Source organism: Elephas maximus, chromosome 8, assembly GCF_024166365.1.
Source record: "Elephas maximus indicus isolate mEleMax1 chromosome 8, mEleMax1 primary haplotype, whole genome shotgun sequence".
NCBI lineage: Eukaryota > Metazoa > Chordata > Mammalia > Proboscidea > Elephantidae > Elephas > Elephas maximus.
The window spans coordinates 87,476,689-87,500,682 of record NC_064826.1 but is presented as its reverse complement, the minus strand read 5'-3'; the positions used below and the strand labels follow the sequence as shown (position 1 = coordinate 87,500,682).

General features: G+C 39.5%; 1 protein-coding gene across 4 annotated transcripts in view; it reads right to left on the bottom strand.

The window, feature by feature from the left end:
- The window catches only part of SNX10 (sorting nexin 10), a 99,387-nt gene that overhangs the window by 48,754 nt on the left and 26,639 nt on the right, over positions 1-23,994 (bottom strand). The window lies entirely within an intron of this gene.

The window sequence follows — 23,994 nt, the reverse complement described above, 5'->3', positions numbered from 1 at the left end:
TAACTGTGTAGACACACAGGGCTCAGGGCTATATCCAACTCTTTCCCTGCCTTGTGGACACAGAAAGTCAAAAAGACATGATCCCATCTGAGACAGGTCAATGTTCACACCTCCATACTTCCTGAATTAAGGGTTTCGTGAAGGTTACGCACTGAAGTCCCTCAAAAAAGATGTTTAGGGGCCAAGAAGGTGGAATAGCCAGACGCTTCCTCTGATTCCCTCTTACAACAAAGACCCGAAAAAACAAGTGAAACAATTATATTTATGACAGAGCCCTGAACATCAAAGGCAAAGTCAGAAAATGGACTGAGTGGCAGGGGGTGGGAGACACGGCTCGGAAGTAGAGAGGAGTTGCCAGACCTGAATTGCCTGGATCCCTCAGGCACCATTTCCGGGAGCAGCAGCAGCAGGCTGGTAGTAGCATTTGGCCAAAGTTTCCTCAGGGAGAAGGAGCTAGCTGCACAGCCTACTCACATGTCCAGAAACAGGGAAGAATGGCGCTCTCAGCAAAAGCTAAGTACTTGCATATATTTTACTGGCAAAACCTAAGTACTTGCGTATATTTTACCACCACCCCCCCTCCTGCCCCCAGCCCTGAAGCTGACTTCAGTAGCTGTTGATTTCCCTGGGCCTGAGAAAGGCCCTGTTGAGCACCTGGAGCCATCCTCCAAGCCTTGGAGAAGGAATAAATTTGCAACTGGGGGAAAAGATAATTTGCCAGCTCCAATAACCTGGGGACCTCAAAACAGAAGTGGCTCCTGTCCAGGCATAAATGGTCCGTGGACTTTCAATACCTTTCCCCACTGAATGGACCTGTGTGGGCCTATTTCAGGAGAATAGGCCCTTGTTGGCAGACTACAATTGTTTCAGCTGTGTGGTGGAAAGGTGGGTATTTGATGTTTGACACTGCTTTGCCTATTAAACAAGGTCCTTACCTACTCACATCAGGCGCCTAAGGATTGGTGGCTCCACTCAGGTCACCCAGCCACCTGCGACAGGAATCCAAGGATAACTGGTACCTCCCAGTCCTTACAACCAAAAACATTGGGTGCCCATGGTCCATCTGCAGAACCCACCCACCTGCACACTCTAGGGAAGAGGGACATGCTTTCCTCAGAGTCACTTGGGGGACAATTCTCAGCCCCCTGCCTTGTTCAGAGCATGACCGCTGCTATAACCAGATACTGGTACCTATACCAATGACCCCTGCCCCTCTAAGACTGTACGACAGAGCCTGTACCACACACTTGATGATCAGCTACCTGGACACCTGAGCTGACTTCATACAAGAAGAGTGAAGGGTCTCCTAGACTGATATACCTGATAACAGCTCTAGCCATCTTGGGACAGGACGTCAGAGCTCCAAAGGTGAAAATAATCAAGCTAGCTCACTCAAGCAACCCATTTGGGCATATAAAAACAAAACAAAGCAAGAAGACAGGATACAGCAAACAAACATAAAATAAACTAATACAACAACTTAAAGAAGGCTCAGACACAACAGTCAATATCAAGTCACATAAACAAACAGACCATGATTGCCTCAACAAGCTCTCCAAAAAAAGAATCAACTAATCTTCTGGATGGAGGTGCCTTCCTGGAATTACTGGATGCAGAATTCAAAAGATTAATATACAGAACTCTTCAAGACATCAGGAATGAAATCAGGATGGAGATCAGACAATATGCAGAACCAAGGAACACATGAAGTAGCAGAAGAAATTAAAAAGGTTATTCAAAAACATAATGAAAAATTTAATAAGCTGCAAGAATCAACAGAGAGACAGCAATCAGAAATTAAGAAGATTAACAATAAAATTACAGAATTAGACAACTCAGTAGAAAGTCAGAGAAGCAGAATTGAGCAACTGGAAGGCAGAATTGGTGAACTTGAAGATACAGCACTTGCCACCAACATATTTCAAGAAAAATTGGATAAAAGAATTTAATAAAATGAAGAAAACTTAAGAATCATGTGGGGCTGTATCAAGAGAAATAACCTACGAGTGATTGGAGTACCAGAACAGGGAGGGATAACAGAAAATACAGAGACAATTGTTGAAGATTTGTTGGCAGAAAACTTCCCTGATATCGTGAAAGATGGGAAAATATCTATCCAAGATGCTCATCAAACTCCACATAAGGTAGATTTTAAAAGAAAGTCACCAAGACATTAAAATCAAACTTACCGAAACCAAAGAGAGAATTTTAAGAGCAGCTAAGGATAAATGAAAGGTTACCTACAAAGGACATTCAATAAGAATAAGCTCGGACTATTCAGCAGAAACCATGCAGGCAAGAAGGCAATGGGGTGACTTATATAAAGTACTGAAGGAAAAAAATTGCCAGCCAAGAATCATATATCCAGCAAAACTGTCTCTCAAATGTGAAGGTGAAATCAGGACATTTCCAGATAAACAGAAGTTTAGGGAACTTGTAAAAACCAAACCAAAACTACAAGAAATACTAAGGGCAGTTCTTTGGTTAGAAAATCAATAATATCAGATATCAACCCAAGGCTAAAAGACTGGACTGATCAATGAGATGTGAACCCAGACAGGGAAATCATAAAAATAAATCAAGATTTAAAAAACACTCAAAACAGGGAAACAGCGATGTCATTATGTAAAAGAAGACAACATTAAAACAATAAAAAGGGACTAAGAAATGTAATCTTAGATCTTTCATATGGAGAGGAAGACAAGGCAATACAAAGAGATAAAATTTAGGCTTAAATTTAGAAAAATAGGGGTAAATATGAAGGTAACCACAAAGGAGACAAACTACCCTACACATCAAAATAAAATACAAGAAAAAAATGGAGACTCAGCAGAAACAAAATCAACAACAATGAATATGAGGAAAAGACAATATAGAGAGATAAACTACCCAGCATAAAAAATTAAGAGGGAAAAAGAAACTGTCAACAACGCACAAAAAAAGACATCAAAATGACAGCACTAAATTCATACCTATCCATAATTACACTGAATGTAAAGAGTAAATGCACCAATAAAGAGACAGAGAATGTCAGAACAGATTAAAAAACACAATCCATCTATACGCTGCCTACAAGAGACACACTTTAGACTTAGAGACACAAACTAAAACTCAAAGGATGGAAAAAAATATATCAAGCAAACAACAATCAAAAAAGAGCAGGAGTGGTAGTATTAATGTCTGACAAAATAGACTTTTAAAGTTAAGTCTACCACAAAGGATAAGGAAGGACACTATATAATGATGAAAGGGACAATATACCAGGAGCATATAACCTTATTAAATATTTATACATCCAATGACAGGGCTGCAAGACACATAAAACAAACTCTAACAGCATTGAAAAGTGACATAGACAGCTCCATAATAATAGTAGGAGACTTCAACACACCACTTTTGGTGAAGGACAGGACATCTAAAAAGAAGCTCAATAAAGACACGGAAGATCTAAATGCCACAATCTTATAGACATATACAGAACACTCCATCCAACGGCAGTCAAGTATACTTTCTTCTCTAGTACACATGGAACATTCTCTAGAATAGACCATATATTAGGTCATAAAGCAAGCCTTAGCAGAATCTAAAACATAGAAATATTACAAAGCATCTTCTCTGACCAAAAGGCCATAAAAGTAGAAATCAATAACAGAAAAAGCAGGGAAAAGAAATCAAACACTTGGAAACTGAACAATACCCTGCTCAAAAAAGACTGGGTTATAGAAGACATTAAGGATGGAATAAAGAAATTCATAGAATCCAATGAGAATATAACACTTCCTATCAGGACCTTTGGGACACAGCAAAAGCAGTGCTCAGAGGTCAATTTATATCAATAAATGCACACATACACAAAGAAGAAAGGGCCAAAATCAAAGAATTATCCCTACAACTTGAACAAATAGAAAGACAGCAACAAAAGAAACCCTCAGGAACAAGAAGAAAGCAAATAATAAAAATTAAAGCAGAATTAAATGAAGTAGAAAAACAATTAAAAGAATTAAAAAGACCAAAAACTGGTTCTTCGAAAAAGTCAACAAAACAGATAAACCACTGGCCAAACTGACAAAAGAAAAACAGAAGAGGAAGCAAATAACCCAAATAAGAAATGAGATGGGCTATAATACATCAGACCCAACTGAAATTAAAAGAATATCAGATGACTATGAAAAATTGTACTCTAACAAATTTGAAAACCTAGAAGAAATGGATGAATTCCTAGAAACGCACTACCTACTTAAACTAACACAAACAGAGGTAGAACAACTAAATAGACCCATAACGAAAGAAGAGATTGAAAAGGTAATCAAAAAACTCCAACAACAAAAAAAAAAAACACAGCCCTGGCCCGGACAGCTTCACTGCAGAGTTCTACGAAACTTTCAGAGAAGAGTAAACACCACCACTACTAAAGGTATTTCAGAGCATAGAAAAGGACGGAATACTACCAAATTCATTCTAGGAAGCCAGCATGTTCCTGATACCAAAACCAGGTAAAAACACCACAAAAAAAGAAAATTACAGACTTATATCCCGCATGAAGTTAGATGTAAAAATCCTCAACAAAATTCTAGCCAATAGAATTCAACAACATATCAAAAAAATAATTCACCATGGCCAAGTAGGATTCATACCAGGTATGTAGGGATGGTTCAACGTTAGAAAAACAATTAATGTACTCCATCATATAAATAAAACAAAAGACAAGAATCACATGATTTTATCAACTGATGCAGAAAAGGCATTTGACAAAGTTCAACACCGATTCACGACAAAAACTCTCAGCAAAATAGGAATAGAAGGAAAATTCCTCAATATAATAAAGGGCATTTATATAAAGCCAGTAGCCAACATCATCCTAAATGGAGAGAGTCTGAGAGCATTCCCCTTGAGATTGGGAACCAGACAAGGATGCTCTTTATCACCATTCTTATTTAACATTGTGCTGGAGGCCCTAGTCAGAGCAATTAGGCTAGATAAAGAAATAAAGGGCATCCAGATTGGCAAGGAAGAAGTAAAAGTACCTCTGTCTGCAGATGACATGATCTTATACATAGAAAGCCCTAGGGGATCCTCAAGAAAACTACTGAAACTAATAGAAGAGTTCAGCAGAGTACTGGAATACAAGATAAACATACGAAAATCAGCTGGATTTTTCTCTACACCAACAAAAAGAACATGGAAGAGACAATCACCAAATCAATACCATTTACAGTAGCCTCCAAGAAGATAAAATACTTAGGAATAAATCTTACCAGAGATATAAAAGACTTATACAAAGAAAACTACAAACACTACTGCAAGAAACCAAAAAAAAACCTACATAAGTAGAAAAACATACCTTGCTCATGGATTGAAGACTTAAAATTGTAAAAATGTCCATTCTACCAAAAGCAATCTATAGATACAATGCAATTCCAATCCAAATTCCAACGACATTTTTTTAATGAGATGGAGAAACAAATCACCAACTTCATATGGAAGTGTACGAGGCCCCGGATAAGTAAAGCATTACTGAAAAAGAAGAACAAAGTGGGAGGCTTCACCCTATCTGATTTTAGAAGCTATTATACCACCACAGTAGTCAAAACAGCCTGGTACTGGTACAACAACAGATACACAGACCAATGGAACAGAATTTAGAATTTAGACATAAATCCATTCACATATGAGCAGTTGATATTTCACAAAGGCCCAAAGTCAGTGAAATAGGGAAAAGACAGTCTTTTTAACAAATGGTGTTGGCATAACTGGATATCCACCTGCAAAAAAAAATGAAACAAGACCCATACCTCACACCATGCACAAAAACTACCTCAAAATGGTTCAAAGACCTAAATATAAAATCTAAAATGATAAAGATCATGGAAGAAAACATAGGGACAATGCTAGGAGCCCTAATACATGGCATAAACAGTATACAAAACATTACTAACACTGCAGAAGAGAAACTAGATAACTGGGAGCTCCTAAAAATCAAACACCTATGCTTATCCGAAGACTTCACCAAAGGAGTAAAAAGATAACCTACAGACTGGGAAAAAGTTTTTAGCTATGACATTTCCAATCAGCGAATGATCTCTAAAATCTACATGATACTGTAAAACCTCAACTACAAAAAGACAAATAACCCAATTAAAAAATGGGCAAAGGATATGAACAGATACTTCACCAAAGAAAACATTCAGGTAGCTAACAGATACATGAGGAAATGCTCACAATCATTAACCATTAGGGAAATGCAAATCAAAACTACAATGAGATTCCATCTCACTCCAACAAGGCTGGCATTAATCCAAAAAACACAAAACAATAAATGTTGGAGAGGGTGTGGAGAGAGTGGAACACTTATACACTGCTGGTGGGAATGTAAAATGGTACAATCCCTTTGGAAATCGATTTGGTGCTTCCTTAAAAAGCTGGGTTTAAAAAGCTAGAAATAGAACTACCATACAACCCAGCCATCCCACTCTTTGGAATATATCCTAGAGAAATGAGACCCTTTACATGAACAGATATATGCACACCCATGTTCACTGCCGCAGTGTTTACAATAGCAAAAAGATGGAAGCAACCAAGGTGCCCGTCAATGGATGAATGGATAAATAAATTATGGTATATTCACACAGTGGAATATTACGCATCGATAAAGAACAGTGATGAATCTGTGAAACAGTTCATAACATGGAGGTATCTGGAAGGCATTATGCTGAGTGAAATTAGTCAGTGGCAAAAGGACAAATATCATATAAGACCACTATTATAAGAACTCAAGAAATAGTTTAAACTGAGAAGAAAATATTCTTTGATGGTTACGAGAGCAGGGAGGGAGGGACATAAAGGAGTATTCACTAATTAGATAGTAGATAGGAACTACTTTTTTTTTTTTTTTTTAGATAGGAACTATTTTAGGTGAAGGCAAAGACAGCATACAATACAGGAGAGATCAACACAACTGGACTAAACCAAAAGCAAAGAAGTTTCCTGAATAAACTGAATGCTTCGAAGACCAGCTTAGCAGGGGCGGGGGTTTGGGGACCATGGTTTCAGGGGACATCTTAGTCAACTGACATAATAAAATCTATTAAGAAAACATTCTGTATCCCACTTTAGAAAGATGGCATCTGGGGTCTTAAACACTAGCAAGCGGCCATCTAAGATGCATCAATTGGTCTCAACCCACCTGGTACAAAGGAGAATAAAGAATACCAATGACACAAGGTAATTATGAGCCCAAGAGACAGAAAGGGCCACATAATCCAGGGACTCCATCGGCGTGAGACCAGAAGAACTAGACGGTGCCCCGCTACAACCAATGACTGCCCTGCCAGAGAACACAACAGAGAACCCCTGAGGGAGCAGGAGAGCAGTGGGATGCAGACCCCAAATTCTCGTAAAAAGACCAGACTTAATGGTCTGACTGAGACTAGAAGGACCCCAGAGGTCATGGCCCCCAGACCTTCTGTTAGCCCAAGACAGGAACCATCCCCAAAGCCAACTCTTCAGACAGGGATAGACTGGACAATGGGATGGAATGAGCTTCTTGGATTAAGCAGACACATGAGACTACATTGGCATCTCCTATATGGAGGGGAGATGAGAGGGCAGAGGGGGTCAGAAGCTGGTGGAATGGACACGAAAAGAGAGATTGGAAGGAAGGAGTGTGCTGTCTCATTGGGGGACAGCAATTAGGAGTATAAAGCAAGGTGTATATAAATTTCTGTATGAGAGACTGACTTGCTTTGTAAACTTCCACTTAAAGCACAATAAAAAATTTAAAAAAAAGATGTTTATACAACTTAACAAAAAAGACAAACCACCTAATTTAAAAATGGGCAAAGGACTATAATAGTCATTTCTCTAAAGAAGATATACAAATAGCCAATATTCATATGAAAAGATGCTCAAGGTTGTCAATCATTAAGGAAATGCAAATCAAAACCACAACGGGATGGCTATCAGCAGAAAAATCAACTAACAAGTGTTAATGAGGGTGTGCAGACATTAGAACCTTCATCTATTGCTGGTAGAAATATAAAATGGTGCAGCCACTGTGGAAAACAGTTTGGCAACTCCTAAAAAAGCTAAACAGAGAATTACCATGTTGTTATTGTCGTGTCTTGTTGAGTCAATGCCAATTCAAAGCGACCCTATAGGACAGAGTAGAACTGCTTCACAGTGTTTCCTAGGCCATAAATCTTTACAGGTATAGATTTTCAGGTCTTTCCTCCCACAGAGTGGCTGGTGGGTTTGAACCACTGACCTTTTGGTTAGCAACCAAACACTTAATCATTGTGCCACCAAGAATTACCATACCAAAAAACCCAAACCTACTGCCATTGAGTTGATTCTGACTCATAGTGACCCCATAGAGGTTCCAAGGCTGTAAATCTTTTTAAGGAAGCAGACTACCACATCATTCTCCCACGGAGCCACTGGTGGTTTCAAACCTCTGACCTTTCGGTTAGTAGTCGATTGCTTTAACCACTATGGCACCAGAATTAGCATACGACCCAGCAATTCCACTCTTAGGAATATACTCAAGAGATTGACACCTGTACACCAATCTTTACTGCAGCATTATTCACAAAAGCCAAAACGTGGAAAACCAAATGTCCATCAACAGATGAATGGATAAACTAAATATGATACTGTATATATGTACACTGCAATGTTATTCAGCCATAAACAGAAAAGAAATTCTGATACATGGTACAATATAAAGGAACTCTGGAAACATTATGCTGAGTGGAATAAGTCAGTCACAAAAGGACAAATATTGTATGATGCCACTTACATAAAATATCTGCAAGAGGCAAACACAGAGAGACAAAAGTTTACTGGTGGTTACCAGAGGCTGGGGGAGAAGGGAATGGGAGCTACTGCTGAAGGAGTATGAGTTTCTGTTTGAGGAGACATGAAACGTTTGGAAATGGATAGTGGTGATGGTAATAAATGATGTCACTGAATTGTACACTCAATGGTTAAAATGGCAAAATGTTAGTTATATATATTTCACTGCAAAAAAAAAAAAAGTTGAAGTCCTAACCCCAGTACCTGTGAATGTGACCTTGTTTGTAATAGGTATTTGCAAATATTATTAGTTTAATGAACTTGAGGTCATACTGAAGTAGGGTGGGTTCTAGTCCAATATAAGTGGTGTCCTTATAAAAGAAGAAACAGAGACACAGAGGAAGGCAGAGACGGCAGTGATGTATCTACAAGCCAAGGATTTCCAGAAACTACTTTTTTTTTTTTAATAGAAGCTAGGAAGAGGTAAGGAAGGATCTTCTAGAGCCTTCAGAGAGAGCAGGGCCCTGCCAAGAACTTGATTCCACACTTCCAACATCCAGAACTGAGAGATAATAAATTTCTGTTGTTTTAAATCTACCCAGTTTACAGTACTTTGTTACAGCAGCTATAGGAAACTAATACACTGACTTTGAAGTCTACAGCCCACATACCCTCTGACCTAGCATGTCTACTCCTAGGACATTATCTTTCAGAAAGACTAGCACCCGGGCACAATACTACATGTGTGAGGCTGCACATAGTAGCCTTGTTTATAACGAAAAAAGCTGAGACAACCCAAACGCCCATCAGTAAAGGAATGATTACATAAAACAAGACACACTCACAGAGTACCTTGTAGTTGTTCAAAAGAGGTAAATCTTTACATGCTGGAATGGGAAAATGTCTGTGATGCAATGAGAGTATGATTTCCCTGTTTAAGCGTGTAAAAATGTGTGTGTACGTATGTTTGTATGTGCACAGAAAAAGGCTCCAGAAGGATATAAGCCAAAGTAAATGGAACTGGGGGGTGAGCGTGGACAGGGACTTTCATTTTTTCCTTTGAAACGTAAACAACTTTTATATTTTGTGACACATTACTTTTGTGATTTAAAAATAGAAATAAGATAAATATATAAATACATAAAATAAACAAGAGCCCCATGCATTTTATTCCTCTTCTGCTGAATCAGGAAAACCAATTTACTAGGAAAGTAAGCAAGGTTTGGAGAAGTGAATGCCTGACTTCCTCTCTTCAGCCACTCTTGATATTTCTCCCTTGTTTAGCTGGCACATCACGTTATGTTTTTATTTAGCTCTGATCAGTCAAAAAACCACCTGAATTGAGGAATTGAAAAAACAACAGGAATTGAGGCACAGAAGTGGTTAAGAGTGAGGAAGAAGCAAAAATGTTACTATAAATACAAATCTAACATTCCTAAACAATTTAACTTTCAGTTGATACACACTAGATAGAACTCCTAGTTTACTTCCGTACTGTAAATCCAAGGTTTATAATAACAATCAGGAAAACAACAATCAGAAAGAGATTGCAACAACATCCACTTCTACTGATTCAACAAATAAATCTAAGCCCAACAAGATTCTCCATGCTTTCCAGGGGCCCCTGACATTTTTCATAAGCTACTGTCACGATGATAGAAGTGTAATAGGCCTTTTGACACACACCTTACCTTGCTCTACTGACAAAGGGATTTGGTCATCTTCAATACTTAGCTTGAAAGACAGCATCAAAGGGTTGAGAGCTCAGGTTTGGAGCCAGTAACATCTGAATTCAAGTCCCAACTATGCCAGTCAGGTTGTGTGACCCTGAACAAGTTACTTAACCTTTCAGAGCCTCAGTTTCCTTGTGTGGAAACACCTGTTGCCACCAAGTTGATTCCAATTCACAGTGACCCTATATGATAGTTTAGAAGTGCCACATAGGGTTTCCGAGGAGCAGCTGGTGGATTCGAACTGCTGACCTTTTGGCTACCAGCTGAGCTCTTAATCACTGTGCTACCAGGGCTCCAAACCAAACCCATTGCTGTCCAGTCAATGTTGACTCACAGCAACCCTAAAAGACAGAATAGAACTGCCCCCATAGGGCTTCCAAGGAGTGGCTGGTGGATTCGAACTGCCAACATTTTGGTTAGCAGCCATAGCTCTTAACCACTGCAAAAAGGGATCATAATAGGAATTCATACAGTTGCTGTGACGATTAAATCAGACAATGTACTGAAAGCATTTAGCAAGTGTGCCATAAAAGTTACATGTCACCGTTGGCTGAATTTTTAGTATGTTTTTTCTTCAAGATGCAAGAACAATGGAAAGTGAAAAAAATTGTATGACTTCAATAAAAAGCTAGATTGGATATCTGCACATATATTTTTATCTCCAAAGATCGGAGAGAGAGGGAGTGAAGTAAGGCTTGCCTTTCTTAACCAATGCACAAGAAAGTAAGCCAAGAAATCAATACAATTTACAATATTCCCCAAAAGGATAAAAAATACCAAGGCATAAAGCTAACCAAGGATGTAGAAGACTTATATAAAGAAAACTATAAAACACTACTACAAGAAACTAAAACAGATCCACGTAAACGGAAAAACATTCCACGCTCATGGATTTGAAGACTTGTTGTTAGGTGCCATCAGGTCAGTTCCAACTCATAACAACCCTATATACAACGGACCAAAACGCTGCCTGGTCCTGCGCCATCCTCACAATCACTGCTATACTTGAGACCATTGTTGCAGCTACCGCGTCAATCCGTCTGGTCAGTCTTCCCCTTTTTCCCTGACCCTCTACCTTACCAAGCATGATGTCCTTCTCCAGGGACTGGTTCCTCCTGAAAAGATGTCCAAGGTATGTAAGACGAAGTCTCGCCATCCTCGCTTCCATGGAGCACTCTTGCTGTACTTCTTTCAAGACAAACTTTTCATACTTCTGGTAGCCCATGGTATATACAGTATTCTTTATACCATAATTCGAAGGCATCAATTCTTCTTCAGTCTTCCATATTCATTGTCCAGCTTTCGCACACATACGAGGTGATCAAAGATATGGTTTGGATCAGGTGCACCTTAGTCCTCAAAATAGCATCTTTGCTTTTCAACATTTTAAAGAGGTCTTTTGGAGCAGATTTGCCTAATCCAACACATTGTTTAGTTTTTTGACTGCTGCTTCCATGAGCACTGATTGTGGATCCAAGTAAAATGAAATCCCTGACAACTTCAATATTCTGTTTATCATGATGTTGCCTATGGGTACAGTTGTGAGGATTTTTATTTTCTTTGTGTATTTTCTTTTTCATCGGTGTTGATTTTGTATTTGCTGAGTCACGTTTTTCATCTTTTTTATTTTGATGTGCATGTAGATTTGTTAGTTTCCTTTGTGGTTACCTTAAAATTTACCTCTATTTTTCTAAGTTTAAACCAATCTTTTATTTCTTGATATCGCCTTAACTTCCTCTCCGTATGAAAGTTCTACGGCTACAGTATTTAGTCCCTCTATTTTGTTTTAATGTTGCCATCTTGTACATATTGTCGTCTCTGTTTCCCTACTCTCAGTGCTCTGGTATTGACTTATTTTTGTGACTTTCCTATCTGGGTTGATATCTGGTCATTCTGTCCTGTGTTCTACTCTTGGGTTGTTATCTGATATTATTGGTTCTCTGGCCGAAGGACAACCTTTAGTATTTCTTGGACTTTTGGTTTGGTTTTTACGAGTTCCCTTAACTTCTATGTATCTGGAAATGCGCCCTAATTTCATCTTCATATTTGAGAGACAGTTTTGCTGGATCTATAATTCTTGGCTGGTAATATTTTTTTCCCTTCAAGGCTTTATATATGTCATTCCATTGCCTTCTCACCTGCATGGTTTCTGCTGAGTAGTCAGAGCTTAGTCTTATTGACTCTCCTTTGTAGATGACTTTTCGTTTACCCCTAGCCACTCTCAAAATTCTCTCTTTATCTCTGATTTTGGCAAGTTTGATTATGTCTTGATGACTTTCTTTTGGGATCTACCCTGTGTGGGATTTGATGAGCTTCTTGGATAGATATCTTCCCATCTTTCACGATATCACGGAAGTTTTCTGCCAACAAATCTTCAACAATTCTCTCTGTATTTTCTGTTATCCTCCCCTGTTCTGGTGCTTCAATCACTCGTAGGTTATTCCTCTTGATAGTCCCACATAATTCTTAGGGTTTCTTCATTTTTTTTTTTAATTCTTTTATCTGATTTTTCCTCAACTAAATTGGTGTCAAGTGCTTTATCTTAAATTTCATTCATTCTGACTTTCATTGCCTCAATTCTGCTCCTATGACTTTCTATTCAGTTGTCTAATTCTAAAATTTTAATGTTAATCTTTTGGAGTTCTGTTTGCTGTCTCTCTATGGATTCTAGCACCCTGTTAAATTTGTCATGCTGTTCTTGTATAGCTTTCCTAAATTCCTCTTATTGCTTTGTCTGTGTGCTCCTTGGCTTGGTCTGAGTTTTGCCTCATCTCCTTCCTGATCTGTTTAAGAGCTCTATATAATAATTTTTTGAATTCTACCTCCAGTAATTCCAAGGTCTTTTCTTCCTCTGGGAGATTTCCTGGTTCTTTGTTTTGGTTGCTTGCTGGAGCCATCATGGTCTGCCTCTTTACGTGATTTGATATTGACTTGTCTCCGAGCCATCAATAAGTTATTATATTGATTTATTGTATGTTTGCTTACTGTGTCTTAGCTTCTTGTTTTGCTTTGTTCTGATATGCCCAAATAGGCTGGTCATGTGAGCTACTTTGTTACCGTCATCTTTTAAGCTCTCACGTCCTGTCACCAGGTGGTTAGAGCTGCTACTAGGTATGTGAGCCTGGGAGTCCCTTTACTTTTCTTGTGTGGATTCAGCTCAGGTGTCCAGGTCATCAGTCATCAAGCGTGTGGTTCAGGCTCTCACCTACAGTCCTAGATGAGCAGGGTTACATAGGGGTGACTGGAGCAGACAAAGGTATCTGGCTGTAGTAGGGGGTTATGTGCTAGGCAAGGTAGGTGGCTGACAGCTGCCCCTGAGTGTCCAGATGGAAGGCATGTCCCTGTCCCCTAGAGGGCATAGGTGAGTGGGTTTTGCGGCCAGACTTTGGACACCCAATGCTGTTGGCTGTAAGGACTGGGAGGCACCACTTATTCTCAGACCCCTGTCATGGGTGGCTAGGTAAGAATGGGTGAAGCTGCCACCTCTCAGGCCACTGATGTGGGTGGGTGAGGACCCCACTTAATAGGCAAGGCAGTGTCATATATCATGAGTCTGCCACTCCCCTAATTGTTGCAGTAGAAAATATGCCTCAGGTATACACCCTGTTATGCTATGCTAATAAGGGCCTATGCTGTTGAATGGGCCCACACAGGTCTAGGCAGGGGTGAAAGGCATTTGAAGTCCGTGGACCCCTTATGCCTAAGTTCCCGGCTTAGAGAGCATGGAGATTTTTTAAAGCCGCAAGACTGGTTTGGGTGCAGTTAACCCTGAGCTCCCAGCTTAGGGGAGCTGGCAGTTTCTTTGTTTTGTTTGTTCATTTCTTTGTTTGTCCCCTCCAAAGGCAGGAAACTGGCTCAGGCACAACGTGTCCCACTTCTGGCCGGGGTCGGGGGCGGGGGGGCGGCAATTGCTGAACACTGCCAGACCAGGACGGGAGCAGAGCAGGGAGGAGGCAGGTGAGGGGAAGAGGCACTTCTTCGTTACAGAAGTCCCAGAGGGGAAAAGGTTATTTTGATCCCTAGTGGTAGGTTAGATGCTTGCACTTAACTTTCGCAGATCCAGGGCCACTTGCCCCTGCCTCCAGAGGCTTATACAGACTCTTTGCTGCTTGGTTTCTTCTGATGTGATAAAACGAGTCCCGAGTGCTACTGCTTGCCTCAGCCCACGTGTGCCAAGCTTCAGCCTGCAGGGTGCCAGCTAGGTCAGGTCTGGCACTTCTTCACTGCTGCTGAACTCTCACCTCTCCCCTGCCACTCAGTTCAACTTCTCAACTTTGTCTTTGATGTCCAGGGCTCCTAGACTGTCATATATAATTAATTCACTTGTTTTTTCAGGTGTTCATTGTAAGAGGGACCACAAGAAGTGTCTGACTATTCCACCGTCTTGGCCCTGCCTCTTTGTTTTCTTCATGTTGAGGTGTAATCCATACTGAAGACTGTAGTCTTTGATTTTCATCAGTAAATGCTTCAATCCTCTTCGTTTCCAGCAAGCAATGTTGTGTCATCTGCATATGGCAGGCTGTTAACGAGTATTCCTCCAATTCTGATGCCACGTTCTTCATATAGTCCAGCTTCTCAGATTATTTGCTCAGGATACAGAATGAATAAGTATAGTGAAAGGATACAAACTCTGATGCACATGCATTTCCTAATTTTAAACCATACAGTATTTCCTTGTCCTATTCAAACAACTGCCTCTTGGCCTATGTACAGGTTCCTCATGAGCACAATTAAGTGTTCTGGAATTCCCATTCTTCCCAGTGTTATTCATAATTTGTTATGATTCCACACATCGAATGTCTTTGCATAGTCAATAGAACACAGGTAAACATCTTTCTGGTATTCTCTGCTTTTAGCCAAGACCCATCTGACATCAGCAATGGTATCCCACATTCCACGTCCTCTTCTGAATCCAGCCTGAATTTCTGGCAGCTCTCTGTTCATGTACTGCTGTAGCCGCTTTTGAAAATCTTCAGCAAAATTTTACTTGTGTGTGATATTAATGACGTTGTTCAATAATTTCCACATTCTGTTGGATCATCTTTCTTTGGAATGGGCACAAATACGGATCTCTTCTAGTCAGTTGGCCAGGTAGCTGTCTTCTAAATTTCTTGGCATAGATAAGTGAGCATCTCCAGCGCTGCATCCATTTTTTGAAACATCTCAATTGGTATTCTGTCAATTCCTGGAGCCTTGTTTTTCACCAATGCCTTCAGTGCAGCTTGGACTTCTTCCTTCAGTGCCACTGGTTCCTGCTTATATAGTTACCTTCTGAAATGGATGAACACCAACCAGTTCTTTTTGGTACAGTGACTCCATGTGTTCCTTCCATCTTCTTCTTCTATACCATCCAATATTTTGCCCGTAGAATCTTTCAATATTGCAACTCAAAGCTTGAAATTTTTCTTCAATACTTTCGGCTTGAGAAATGCTAAGCATGTTCTTCCCTTTTGGTTTTCTAACTCCAGGTCTTTGCACGTGTCATTATAATACCTCACTTTGTCTTCTCAAGCTGCACTTTGAAATCTTCTGTTCAGCTCTTTTACTTCATCATTTCTTCCTTTCACTTTAGCTATTCTACATTCAAGAGCAACTTTCAGAGTCTCTTCGGACATCCATTTTGGTCTCTTCTTTCTTTCCTTTCTAATGACCTTTTACTTTCTTCATGTATAATGTCTTTGATGTCATCCCACAACTCATCTGGTCTTCAGATGTCAGTGTTTAGTGCATCAGAACTATTTCTAAGACAGTTTCTAAATTCAGGTGGAATATACTCAAGGTCATAGTTTGGCTCTTGTCACTCGTTCCGATTTTCTTTAGCTTTACCCTGAACTTGTATACGAGCAATTGATGGTCTGTTCCACAGTCGGTCCCTGGCCTTGTTCTGACTGATGATATTTAACTTTTCCATCGTCTCTTTCCACAGATGTAATCAACTTGATTCTTGTGTTTTCCATTCAGCGAAGTCCACATATATAGTCGTCATCTACGTTGTTGAGAAAAGCTTTTGCAATGAAGAACTCATTGGTCTTGCAAAATTCTGGTGTCATTTCTATCACCAGGGCCTTATTTTCCAATGACTGTTCCTTCTTGTTTCCAACTTTTGCATTTCAATCACTAGTAATTATCAATGCATCTTGATCACATATTTGATCAATTTCAGGCTGTAGAAGTTGGTAAAAAATCTTCAGTTTCCTCAATTTTGGCATTAATGGCTAGTGAGTAAATTTGAATATTATTATTAACTGGTCTTCTGTGTAGGCATATGGATATTATCCTATCACTGACAGTGTTATACTTCAGGATAGATCTTAAAATGTTCTTTTTGATGATGAAGTCAACACCATTCCCCTTCAATTTGTCATTCCTGGCAGAGTAGGCCATGTGACTATCTGATTCAAAATGGCCAACACCGGTCCATTTCAGCTCATTTATGCCTAGGATATCAATTATTATGCCTTTCATTTCATTTTTGATGACTTCCAATTTTCCTAGATTCATATATCATACATTCCAACTTCCGATTATTAATGGATGTTTGCAGCTGTTTCTTCACATTTTGAGTCATGCCACATCAGCAAATGAAGGTCCCGAAAGCTTTATTCCATCCACATCATTAAGGTCGACTCCACTTTGAGGAGGGAGCTTTTCCCAGTCATATTTTGAGTGCCTTCCTATCTGAGGGGCTCATTGTCCAGTACTATATCAGACAATGTTCTGCTGCTATTCATAAGGTTTTCACTGGCCATTTTTTAAAAAAGTAGACCGCCAGGTCCTTCTTCCTAGTCTGTCTTAGTCTAGAAGCTCTGCTGAATCCTGTTCACCATGGGTGACCCTGCTGGTATTTGAAATACCGGTAGGACAGCTTTCAGCATCACAGCAACACGCAAAGCCACCACAGTATGACGAACTGACAGACGCATGGTGACATAAGACTGTGAAAATGTCCAGACTACCAAAAGCGGTCTATAGATGTAATGCAATCCTGACCCAAATCCCAACAACATTCTTTAATCAAATGAAAAAACTAACCTACGACTTTACATGAAAAAGAAAGAGGCCTCGAATAGCTACAGCAATATTGAAGAAGAACAAAGTAGGAGGCCTCTCACCTCCCAGTCTTAAAACTTACTATACAGCCATGATAATCAAAACAGCCTGGTACTAGTACAATGACAGACACACAGACGAAGGGAATAGAATTGAGAATCCAGAGGCATATCCATTCATCTACAGGCAGCTGATCTTTGACAACTGGATCAAAGTCCATTAAATGGGCAAGAAACAGTCTCTTTAACAAATGGTGCTGGCAAAACTATATACCTATATACAGAAAAATTAACCAGAATCCAATGCCTTACACCATGAACAAAAGTAACTCAAAATGGATCAAACACCTAAATGTTAAAGCTAAAAGCATAAAGTCCCTGGAGGAAAACATAGGCTCAAAACTAGAGGACCTAATACTCAGCACAAATAGAATATCAAACAAAACAAAAAATGCAAGAATGACAAAAGATAAATTAGATAACTGGGACCTCCTAAAAATTAAATACCTATGCTCATCAAAAGACTTTACCAAAAAGAAATTACCTACAAAAATCTTTGTCAATGACATATCTGGTAAGGTTCTAATCACTAAAACATATAGAAAGCTTCAACAACTCAAGAACAAAAAAATAAAGCAATTCAATCAAAAAATAAAGGATATGAACAGACAGTTCACCAAACAGGACATTCAGGTGACCAACAAATATGTGAAAAGATACTTGCAATCATTAGCCATTAGTGAAATGCAAATCAAAAGTACAATGAGATTCCCACTTTGAAATGTGGCATCTGGGGTTTTAAATGCTAACAAGCTGCCATCTAAGATGCATCAATTGGTCTCAACCCACCTGGATCGAAGGAGAATGAAGAACACCAAGGTCACACGATAACTATGAGCCCAAGAGACAGAAAGGGCCACATGAACCAGAGACTTACATCATCCTGAGACCAGAAGAACTAGATGGTGCCCGGCCACAACCGATGACTATCCTGACAGGGAGCATAACAGAGAACCCCTGAGAGAGCAGGAGATCAGTGGGATGCAGACCCCAAATTCTCACAAAAAGACCATACTTAATGGTCTGACTGAGACTAGAGGAATCCCGGCGGTCATGGTCCCCAAACCTTCTGTTGGCCCAGGACAGGAACCATTCCCGAAGACAACTCATCAGACATGGAAGGGACTGGACAGTGGGTAGGAGGGAGATGCTGATGAAGAGTGAGCTATCTGTATCAGGTGGACACTTGAGACTGTGTTGGCATTTCCTGTCTGGAGGGGGGATGGGAGGGTAGAGAGGGTTGGAAGCTGGCAAAATTGTCACGAAAGGAGAGACTGGAAGGGCTGACTCATTAGGGGGAGAGCAAGTGGGAGTATGGAGTAAGGTGTACATAAACTTATATGTGACAGACTGACTTGATTTGTAAACGTTCACTTGAAGCTCAATAAAAATTAAAAAAAAAAAGTACAATGAGATATCACCTTACCCCTGAAAAATGGCAATGATCATAAAAACAGAAAATAATTAATGCTGGTGAGATTTTGGGAGGACTAGAACTCTTTTACATTGCTGGTAGAAATGTAAAATAGTACATCCACTACGGAAAACAGTACAGCACTTTCTCAAAAAGCTAGAAAGATTTTATGATTGCTATCCTATTCGTAGGTATATATCCTAGAGTAATAAGAGCAGTGACATGAATAGACATATGCCACTTATGTTCATTGCAGCATTACTCACAACAGCAAGAAGATGGAAACAATCTAACTGCCCATCAAGGGATGAGTGGATAAAGAAATTGTGATGCATACATATAATGGAATACTATGCAACTGTAATGAAAAATGAGGAGCTCAACAAACATAATGTGGATGAACTTGGAAGACATTATGCTGAGCGAAATACCTTAGTCACAAAAGGAACAATATCGTATGGCACCACTTTTATAAAAAGTCAAAAACAGGTATACACACAGAAAACGACATTTTTTAATGGTTATCTCAGATGGGAGGTGGAGGGAGGGGGAATCACTTTCTAGATAGTTGACACTTGTTGTTTTCAGTGATGGGACAAGCAATACCCAATATGGGTGAAGACTGCACAACCTGTCCAAGGTAAATGAAAACACTAAGAAGTACATAAGAATAAGGGACAAAATCGGACAATTTTGCAGCAACAGTAATAACAATCAATAAGATATATATGTGGTTACATGGTAGACATGTATGTACATGTGGGTATAAAAAGGCACATGTGAGTATATATATGAGCATGCATGTACAGATCTGCAGACATATGTATACACATGTTTACGTGTGCTGCAAATATATTCATGTATTTAATAAAGCACACAGGGGACACAATTAAGGAAATTTCCTAGACATATCCAAATACCTTGGGGGACTGAGTTACCCAGTTTGAAAGCTCAGAAGCATAGTCTCAGGGGACATCTAGGTCAACTGGCATAACACAGCTCATAAAGATAAGGTCCTACATCCTAGGTTGGTGAGTACCATCGGGGTTTTAAAAGCTTGCAAGCAACCATCTAAGATACAACCATGGGTCTCCTCCAATCTGGAGCAAAGGACAGAGAAGGAAACCAAAGACTCAAGGAAAAAATTAGTTCATAAGACTAATGGCCCACGAGAACAGCAGCTTCTTCTAGCCTAAGACCAGAACTAGATGGTGCCCGGCCATCATTACCGACTGTTCTGACCAGGGACACAACAGAAGGTCCCACTTAGAATGGGAGAAAAATGTAGAACAAAACTCAAATTTCTAAAAAAGGCCAAACTTACTGGACTGATAGACTAGAGGAACTCTTGAGACTATCACCCTAGAAAACCATTTGAACTTGGAACTGAAGCCACTCCCGCTGGTCACCTTTCATCAAAATGAAAGATTGGCTTAGAAAATAAAAAATATCACCTGTGAATACTGTGCTGCCTCACATTAATCAACCATATGAGACCAAACGGTCAACATTTACCCTAAAACAAAGTTAAGAAGCTAAGGAGGGACAGGGAAGCTACATTAATGGAAACAGGACAAAAAGAATGGAAACAAGAAGAATGTCACCATTATGAAAAACATAACCAATGTCATGGAACAAGCTGTATAAAAATCGTTATATGGAGAACTAATTTGCTACATAAACTTCTGCCTAAAACACAATTAAAAAAAAAAAAGAATGCACAGGAACCCCTGCACACTTAGCTATAAGAAATATCTATACATAACTGTAAACACTGCAGCAAAAATCATTTGGGCAATATGGTACACAAAATACGCACAGACCTAGCTATTTACATACGAAGAAAGGCCTGGTAATCTACTTCCAAAAATCAGCTGATGAAAACACTATGGATCAACAGAGGAATGGATGAACAAAATATGGTACATACAGACAATGGAATAGTACTCAGCCAATAAGAGAAATGGACTCTTGATACATGCTACAATATGCATAGAACTTGAAGACATTATGCTGACTTAAATAAGCCAGTCACAAAATGACAAATATAGTGCGACCTCATTTATATCAAAAGACAAGAAGAGGCATATGTATAGAGACCAAAGTTGCTTAGTGGTTTACCAGGGGTGGGTAGGAGGGCGGAAGAAAGTGGGGAGTTAACTGCTTATAGAGTACTGCATTTGTAATTACAGGTGAAGGAAAATCGCATTATTAAGGGTAGGGTTGCAGAGCTGATTAATGTAATTGCTGTCAATAAGTTGTATACTTGTAAGAAGTTGAATTGGCAAAAGTTGTGTAATAGATATTGTCATGGATTGAATTGTGTCCTCCAAAAATATCTGTCAACTTAGCTAAGTCATGATTCCTTGTATGATTGTATGACTGCCATCTTATCATCTGATGTGATTTCCCTATGTGTTGTAAATCCCATCACTATGATGAAATAAAATGGATTAGTGGCAGTTATATTGATGAGGTCTACAAGATTAGATTAGCCAATCTCTTTTGAGATATAAAAGACAGAACCAAGCAGAGAGACAGGGGGACCTCATATCACCAAGAAAGCAGCGAGCGCCCAGAGCAGAGCGCGTCCTTGGACTTGGGCTTCCTGCGCTGAGATTCTTCCAGACCAAGGGAAGACTGATGACAAGGACCTTCCTCCAGAGCCGACAGAGAAAGAAAGTCTTCCCCTGGAGCCGGCACCCTGAATTTGGACTTGTAGCCTACTAAACTGTAAGAGAATAAATTTCTCTTTGTTAAAGCCATCTACTTGTGGTATTTCTGTGACAGCAGCACTAGATGACTAAGACAGATATATTGACAACAATGACAAAAAAAAGAAGAGTAGCTCCTAAAGGCTGCTTAGGTACAACAAATACCTCATGGGATTTGGCTCCTTGATTTGGAGGTTTAGGGTCATCATTTCATGGAACATCCAAGGTAATTGGCCTAATAACATATTTAGTGCTTCTGTTCTACCTCCTAGTTCACCGTGTAGTGCCCAGGGTCTTAAAAACTTGCAAGCAGCCATCCAAGGCACAATAATTGGTCTCTATTTGCCTGGAGTAACTAACAGAGAAAGAAGGAAAGTCAGGAACAGAAGGAGGATATGGAATGTGCGGCCACTACCTCCATGAACAACTGCCTCCTCTGCTGTCAGACCAGAAGAACTGGGTGGTGCCTGGCTACCATGACTGAGCATTTTGATCAAAGATTCTATAGAAGAATTCTAATCAAAGTGGGGAAAATGCAGAATGGAATTTCAAATTTTCATGGAATCCAGAATTTCTGGCACCATAGAGGCTAGATGAACCCCCAAAACTATTGCCCTGAGATATTCCTTAAATCTTAAACCAAAATTATCCCCTGAAGTCTTCTTAAAACCAAACAACAGTTTAGCATGACTAGTGAGGAGTGTCTGCCTCGAGCATTATGCTTTTTTAAGATCTATCTACACGGGATCAACAACGACTCAAAAGTTTAGATCGGAAACTTAGGGGGCAGTGAATTTACATTAATAGGGGAGGAACAGCTCAGAAAAGGAGGGTGAGGAGAGCTGCTTAACTTGATGAATGTAATCAGTGTCACTGAATTGTACATGCAGAAACTGCTGAATTGATGTATGTTCTGCTGTGTGTATTCTCAACCCCCCAAAATTAAATTAAATAAAACGTGCAAAAAGGCCAGAAGCTGTGTAAGGCAGAAAACCCTGTCAGAAAAGGAAAAGTCAAATATTTTCCACTAATAGTGACAGAAAAGTGGTAAGACTGCACCCTGTCAAAGGCAGAAAACTTGCAAGAGCCAGAAAACCAAGGCAGTCCCGTCAAGTTCCAGCTCTCACAGGTTTCACTGTAAATTATTTTTAAAAACCCTATGGACCACAATGGTCCAAGCTGCCAAGGACCAGGCAGCGTTTGGTTCCATTGTGCACGTGGCAGCCCTGAGTCAGACAGAAGCCAACTCGACAGCAGCTAACAACCACCACCTGCTATTTGACTGATTGCCATCAGAAATACAGGAGATGTGATCTAATAACATTTGTGCTTTAAAATTCTAATTCAGTTGGATCAGAATTGCTTCCGAGAAAGCTCCACCCCGAACACGACTTCACACCAGTGGCTCTACCAGAGTCTTTCTTAGATCTTAGATTCTGAGGACACTTGGCCTATTTGAAGACCATCATTAAATCCCCCTTTAGGGTTCCATTTCTAAGCTTACTTATTCCCAGGTACCTAGTACCTCTTAGTAATGAGAATGACAAAAGGCTTAAATAAGTATCTTTTTAAAAATTTCTGGAAAAAATGAACAGAAAACACAAATAGTAATAAAAACATCTACTGCCCACAAGTGTTTCACTAGTAGTTGAGCACTTAACCATTTTCGCCACCCCACTCAATTTTGCATTACATTAATACCTTGAGTTAAAAAATACTATCACGTAAGTCTGTCTCCTATAAATGAGCACCCCAGTGATCACATCTGCAGGTCTTTCTGTGTGCACAAACACACTAATTCACTACTGACTTTTCATCAACCCAGTTAACACGTTTTGTTTGAATCTCTTTTGTGATTTGTTTTTGTTGACTCTACTACATATGACATTTCTGTTTTGATTAGTTTTCCCGCTATTTTAATCTGCTCTCTATTCCCTTCCCCAGATATGCTTTTTCTTTTTACTACATATGACATTTCTGTTTTGATTAGTTTTCCCGCTATTTTAATCTGCTCTCTATTCCCTTCCCCAGATATGCTTTTTCTTAATACATACTAAGCATAATCCCATGCAGTTCACAGGTTATGCTCTTGACATTCAAGAGCGAAACTAAAAGCAGCTGAAATAAAGGAAATGAGATATATACTATAAAAATCAGTAAATCTCAGCACTTTTTCACAAGTCAACGTCACAAGGCAAGCCAACGATTCCAGAACGATATATTTTAAATAA